This window comes from Montipora foliosa, chromosome 12, assembly GCF_036669935.1.
Source record: "Montipora foliosa isolate CH-2021 chromosome 12, ASM3666993v2, whole genome shotgun sequence".
Classification (NCBI taxonomy): domain Eukaryota; kingdom Metazoa; phylum Cnidaria; class Anthozoa; order Scleractinia; family Acroporidae; genus Montipora; species Montipora foliosa.
Window position 1 is genome coordinate 27557775 of NC_090880.1, and position 7500 is coordinate 27565274.

General features: G+C 37.5%; 1 long non-coding RNA gene across 1 annotated transcript in view; it reads right to left on the reverse strand.

Moving 5' to 3' along the window:
* Nucleotides 1–7500, reverse strand: part of LOC137980406 (uncharacterized) — a 150965-nt gene that overhangs the window by 100593 nt on the left and 42872 nt on the right. The window lies entirely within an intron of this gene.

The following is a 7500-nucleotide window of genomic DNA, read 5'->3' on the forward strand; positions in this document are numbered from 1 at the left end:
CGAGGCAGGCACAAATTAATTTTGAAAGAGTCCATAGAATCAACACAAGAGCGTCCGATAACAAGAAACCGCGTCCTATTATTGCCAAGGTTTCCCAATATCAGGATAAAAACTTCATCAAGTCGTTTATTAAAAACCTCCCAAAGGGCTCAAAATACGGAATAAGCGATGACTATCCTAAAGAAATCGACGAGATAAGGAAGAAGCTGTATCCGGTCCTTAAGGCAGCGAAGAAAGAGAAGAAATCAACCTATTTCAACGTTGATAAACTCATCATTGATGATCAAATTTATCGGGGACCAGAGACAGCTAATTTACCTCTCTATGGACGCATAATGAGCAGTTGAATAGTCAATTTGGGCATAAATAGTTGTCAACCGCAATTTTAAATATGAATTATTACCCATGACCGGCTGGCCATTTCTTATTGTGGTTTGATTATCACGCTCAAATCCCGTCTATAGTACCGCACAAATTCTAGGTAAGTTTGTTTTTAATATTTTTTGTACTTAATATGTTATGTCATGTATCGTGTATTTCTGTCCAAAAATCATTGTGCACTGAAAATCTCTGGTTAAAAATCAAACATTTTAAACTCGATTTTTCACGAGGAAACTGCAAAAACTGGCACATGAAGTTTAAATGGTTAATTACAAACTATTAACACTGAATGTGAGAGGGCTAAACAAATCAAGAAAAAGAAGGCAATTGTTTCGCTGGCTCTATCAACAACAGTCAGATGTAACTTTTTTGCAAGAAACGTATTCACCGTTTCAAACTATAAAAATGTGGGAAGCTGAATGGGGAGGGGGGGGGGGGGGAATGGTCTCCAGTCATGGTTCTACCCATAGTGGAGGGGTTATGATTCTTTTCAAACCACGCCTTGACGTTTCCTTTGAAAAAATTATTTCTGACAAACATGGCAGGTTCTTAATCGCTGAAGTCACTGTTGATGGTGAAAAGAGCGTTTTCGTGAATATTTACGCTCCAAATGATCAAAAGCATCGTGCTCAATTCTTTAGGGAAATATCCACTTCTTATCTAAAAACGTTTGCAAATGAAAATATTGTTTTAGCAGGTGATACAAACTGCGCAATTAGCTGCATGGACAAATGCGGCGGCAAACCTGTTGATGAAACACAGGAGGCTGTTGTGGAATTTCAATCTTTGCTGAAAACACACAGCCTTATTGATGCATGGCGTTTTAAGAATCCACAATCTTATGGTTTTACATGGAGTAACCCATCAATGAAAATTCAATGTAGATTAGATTATTTTTTAGTATCAAAACACTTAAATCATCTTATTAATGAATCCAGGATACTCCCAAATATTTACTCCGATCATTCAGCCGTCTCACTATCCTTATCATTTCACAAACCAGGTCCTCCTCGTGGGCCAGGCTTTTGGAAGTTCAACAATTCTCTCTTGGCCGATAACTCCTATGTTGATAAACAATGCTTCTTAATACCACAAGTAGCCCAAAAATACCAAGACGTTAAAGATAAAGGATTATATTGGGAAATGATAAAAATGGAGATAAGAGCACTTACGATTAAATATTCCAAGCAAAAAGCAAAAGCAACGCACAATGAAGAAAAACGTCTTTTGATAAGATTAGGGCAATTACAGGAATCTCTTGGGAGGAAATACAGTGACATGGACAAAGTCGAAATGAATAAAATCAAAACTAAGCTCGAAAAAATTTCCGCTTTTAAGACGCGCGGTACAATCACACGAAGCAGGGCAAGGTGGTATGAGTTTGGTGTAAAAAATTCGAAATATTTCCTTAACCTTGAAAAAACAAATCATAGGAAAAAGCACGTTACGTCTTTGATTAATGACAGTGGTATGAAAATAACGAGTCCAAAGGAGATTTTGAGGGAAGAGGAGACTTTCTTCCAAAAAATTTACAGATCGAGCAACAAAGATCAGATCGAGCAACAAAGAGTTCAATCAATTTTTTCAAGCCGAAAAGGTGCTATCGGAGGAGATGGTTGCGACCTATGAGGGTTATATCACTATTGAGGAGTGCGCTTATGTGTTGAAAAAAATGGAAAATAACAAAACCCAGGGTCGGATGGTTTATCAGTAGAATTTTATCGGTACTTTTGGAATATTATCGCGAAGTATATGGTAGAAAGTTTCAACTACGCATTTCAATCGGGACATTTGTCTATTTCTCAAAAACAAGGAATAATTTCTCTGATACCAAAGAAGAAGAAAAATACCGAATATTTAAAAAATTGGCGCCCAGTTTCATTATTAAATGTGGATTATAAGGTCGCTACTAAGACAATAGCGACACGCCTAGAAAAAGTGTTACCACACATAATTCACCCTTCCCAGTCAGGGTACATTAAGGGTAGATTCATTGGAGAATGCATTCGTCAAATAATCTATATAATGGAATTTACTAAGAATAGGCAAATTCCTGGTATCGCCATATTTTTGGACTTCGAAAAAGCTTTTGATTCTGTCGAATGGGATTATATTCAAAAGTGCCTTTCAAGCTTTAACTTCGGTCCCCAGCTACGTCAGTGGGTCGCAGTATTTTATAAAGACATTTCTAGTTGTGTTCTCAACAACGGCCACGCTTCAAAACATTTTTTTTTTACAACGAGGAGTACGTCAGGGTTGCCCTCTATCAGGGATGTTATTTGTGATTGCTATTGAGCTTTTAGCGCAGTCAATCAGCCACTCTGATATTATTAAGGGAATTAAGATTCAAGCTAACCAAGAAGTAAAGCTAACTCAGTACGCGGACGACACAACCGCTCTGTTGGCAGATGTACAATCGGTTGCGAATCTCTTTGAATTGTTGACCAAATTCGAAAGTTGTTCTGGATTAAAGATAAATCAATCGAAATCTGAAATGCTTTGGCTAGGATCACTAAGTCACCGGAATGACGCAATTTGTAACCTTCGGCTCAGTCATGAACCAGTATATGCCTTAGGCGTTCACTTCTCTTATAACCACGAAACCGCTGTTAAAAAAAATTTCTTAGAAAAATTGGAAACATTAAAAAAGACCCTTAATATGTGGTCTCAAAGAGACATTTCATTACAAGGTAGAATTAACATTGTTAAAACCTTAGCTTTGTCCAAGCTTATATTTGTATGCAGCGTCTTGGAAACTCCGGAGCATTTTGCAGACGAAGTTAACAAACTAATTTTTGATTTTATTTGGAATTATAAACCGGCGAAGATTCGTAGAACAACTCTGATTAAAAGTAAAAAAGAAGGTGGCTTAGACATGAAAGATTTCTCTTTCTTCGATAAAGCGTTGAAACTTACTTGGGTCAAACGACTTTGTTCCGAAATTAATGCTCCGTGGAAGTATATTCCAACCTATTTCTTAGCCAATGTAGGTGGAATAGAGCTGTTTAATTGTAATTACGACACGAAACTTCTTAATCTTAACAAACATATTACATCGTTCTATAAACAAGTCATCTGTTACTGGCAAGAAATTAAGATAAGCACTCCTGGAAACAAAGAAGCTGTGCTGCAGGAAATCATCTGGAACAACAGATTTATAAAGGTTAATGGAAAATCCGTTTTTCACTCCAAATGGTGCCAAAACGGCATCAAGCAGATAAAAGATCTCTTCAACGTTCCGGAAAAAAGTTTTTTTCCGTTTGGAGTGCTAGCCGACAAATTTTATATAAAAAGATGTCATTTTCTAACCTACTGCAGCCTTGTATCGGCCATACCGAGTGAATGGAAAAAATGTTTGTTCAAAAATGAAAGCAATCCAACACCTGCGTTAACCACATGTACTTCAAGTAGACCCCTCTCCTGTAAGACCTTATATCAAGAACTTCTCACCCGGCAAAAATTACCCAGTCCCACCGCCGAAAAAAGGCTTGAACATTATAACTTTCAGAGTGACGATTTTTGTAAGATTTACCTTCTATCTTTTAAGGCTACAAAAGAAACAAAACTAATTATGTTCCAATACAAAATCATTCACCACATCTTATTTACTAACTCATTATTGTACAAACTGGAAAAAGTTTCGTCTCCGCACTGTCCAGTCTGCCCCGCAATACATCAAACTGTTACACACCTGTTTGTTGAATGTGCGCAAGCGTCAATCTTTTGGTCTGAATTTCAAAATTGGATTTTGCAATTATGCAACCTTCAGTTACATCTGTCCCCCCAAGAAGTGATATATGGAATTATTCGCCAATTGAGTCCACCATGTTTAGCTCTCAATCATCTCATAATACTCGGAAAGTATTTTCTTTATGTTAATGCACTAAACTCTTATTGATTTCAAAAGATTAGTGCAGGATAAGATAGAACTTGAAAAATACATTGCAGTTACCTCGGGACAACAAAAACTTTTCTTTTCTAAATGGCAGAACTTTACACACATTCTTGTTGATTGTACATAAGAGTGTTTTCCGTCAATGTACCGTATTTTAATTTTGGTTGTATTCAGTAACCTTTGCAGTTTTTGTTTGTATTGTATACTGTGCAATATTATAGCGATTGTAAGTACTTGCAACTTTTGTTTTGTATTTTATTTTTTCTTTCTACTTCGCATTGCTTTTTATGTTGTAAATTAATACGGTTTGGAAAGTACTGTAGTCATTGCACTGTTAGTATTGTAAGTATAGTAACTTTTGTTAATAAATGCTATGTATTAATGAGTGTCTAAAACTAGCTCATGGATGCTCAAACGCTTGGTGACTCGGTGGATAACTTGCTTTTTAAAAATACTTTGAACGCTGTTATGCTGTAAGATTCACTTTCTTTGACTGCAGTATAGATGTAGTAACGGGCTACTATAAAGCACAGGTTGACAGCGCGAAAACATTGCTTCTCGGGGTAATGTGCATATATTTTAGCATTGCTCGTCAGAGCTACCTTCGGCAAGTTACTGGAGTTCCACCGAGAGGCAAAAAGGTTCCAGAAAGTATGGACGTGCCGACATTCTACGAACAGATGCTCTAAGGTCTGTCTTACACCACACAATTGACATTCATCGTTTTCAATCATTTTAGCTCTAAAAAGTTTGTTGCGAGCATAGGCAGCCCAAGCTCGCGTCACTACAGACAGCCGTTGAGAATTTAAACGTGTTATAAGACTTTGTACGGGATCCGAAATAAAATATCGTCGATTATGAAGCCTAAAAAATGCTCAATTTAACATTCATTCAATAAAATGAATAAAAATGACTCACCTCTGGTATATTCTTGTGCCTTTTGGAGCTTAATTATTTTACCGTTTCGGGAAGTCCGTGTTTTCAATGTTCTAAGACGAAGTCAAGGCTGCACACTAAGATTTCGACCGTTGTCAGCTCAGAGGCGGTTTGCGACTCGAAAATCCATCCCAGCCGCGATTTTTTCACGCAAAGCTAAAGCCACATCATTTGCGAACCTCCGTGAATGTTTCGTCGTCAAAATCCCCACGCACTTGGCTGGAAATGAGCATTTTCTGCTTCGATTCCACGATAGCTGAAGAATTTAACAGCTGCTGATAACCGGAGAGGGCACGGAGCTTGGGTCCGAGGTCAAATTATGTTCCACCCGATGAGGTACAGTCATTTCATGTACAACACTTACCCCATTTCCACAGCGTCTTCTCGAAAAGGCACAAAAATACACCAGAGGTGAGTCATTTTTATTCATTTTACTGAATGAACGTTAAATTGAGCATATTTTAGGCTTCATAATTGACGATATTTCCCATACAAAGTCTTATAACACGTTTAAATTCTCAACGGCTGTCTGTAGTGACGCGAGCTTGGGCTGCCTATGCTGCGAGTGTAAAGAATATGGTGGTTGATTCTGAATTGAAACATCGAGAGTTTTATGTTTTGGGTGACTTTAAACGGGAGAATGTATAACGCCTCGATGATCTGATCAGTAAAATCGGCCTTAGTTAGACGAGCTTTAAATGTAGGTGTTTGGAACGTTTTGGAGACGTAAAGTGAGCGTGCTTGCTGACAAGTCCAAAATGAAATATTTAAAGGGTGTGTCGCGGACTGTCCTGTAGTAACTGATTCGTTTTCAAGATCACGGTTAAAGGCTTCTTTCCAGTACTTTGGAATGGCGTTGCACAACCCAAAATAACGTAGGAAGTTTGTTTTTATTTTATACTTTTTCCTAAATTCATGGAAGGGCAAGAAATTTCCTTCTTCGTGTAGAATATCCGATAAGGTCTTTACTCCGGCATTATACCATTGTCGATAAAAAATGGATTGTCCGCCGATCGTGATAAAGTGGTTATTCCATAAGATCTCATTTTCTATTTCTTTTTATGTTGTGGGAGTGTGCTTGATAATCTCTTCCCGAACATTCAAGACGTCGCGGTAAAAAAGTGGAACGAAGGACAATTCAGGCAAAGTTTTTATAGAGAAATTACATTCGAACAGCATAGGGTGCTATTACGTGCTGTAATAGAACGAAGGGTATTTTCTTCCAGGACTGCGTTTGAGGATTGAGGAACCGTTTTACCCAACCTGCTTTCAAAGATTTATTTATGATTTTAAAGTCAGGCATATTAAGTCCGCCGTCCTTAATCTTACCAATCATTGTGGAATGTTTGATTTTAGGCGGTTTGTGGTTCCATACGAAGCTAGAAAGAAGCTAACTCACTTGGTCAACAAATCCACTGGGTACACTCAGAACAGAGGCAATAAAAACTATCTTTGAAAGAGCTAAATTTTTGACAATTTTTATTTTCCTGTAAAGTGTGAGATCTCGTGAACATCTAGAGCAAGCAATCTTTTTTCAAAATTATATTTTACGGATATTTCCGAGTCACGGGAGAAGCAAACGCTGAGATACACACGCTTCAGGGGCCAGTTAATGTCCAAGCGATTTGTGGGTTCTGGATTGTTTTTTCCCAACCACATTGCCTCCGTTTTTGATCTGTTTAGTTCCAGTCCCGAACAACTTTTAAAAGCCTCTAATTTCTCAAAAAGTTTTACAACTGAATTTATGTCTCGCACGAAGCAGGAGGTGTCGTCTGCGTATTGTGAAAGCTTATACTCCTTTCCCTTAATATTTATACCCATTATCGACTGATCATTTCTTATTAAATTTGCTAGAATTTCAACAGCAATAGTTTGTTTTGGGGAAATTCTTAAATGAAAATGCCACCAGAAAAGAATACCTTAACGATCTATAAAAAGAAATGACGAAAAACATGCTTTTTTAGCTGTAGGAAAGGTGCTAACAATATTATTGTGGTCAAGAAACTTTTAGTGTAATTTCTGGTGTGAAATTTGCAGGAAACCTAACTACTTTTGACCTCTTCATGTCTTCGATCGTACGGTAAAAACCTTTGGGCTAAACTATCATGTACGGTAGCTGTTGTGTATCATTTTTGCATGGAAAACAACTTGTCAAAAATACTTTTTTCAAATCCTTTCCCAAAAAAACGCTGAAATGGTGAATCTCAAAAATCCGGATTTAGATTTAATCCGAAGTATCCTCCTCGAGTGTGGATAGTTTGGATTCATGATCCGTTTTTGGATTTCGC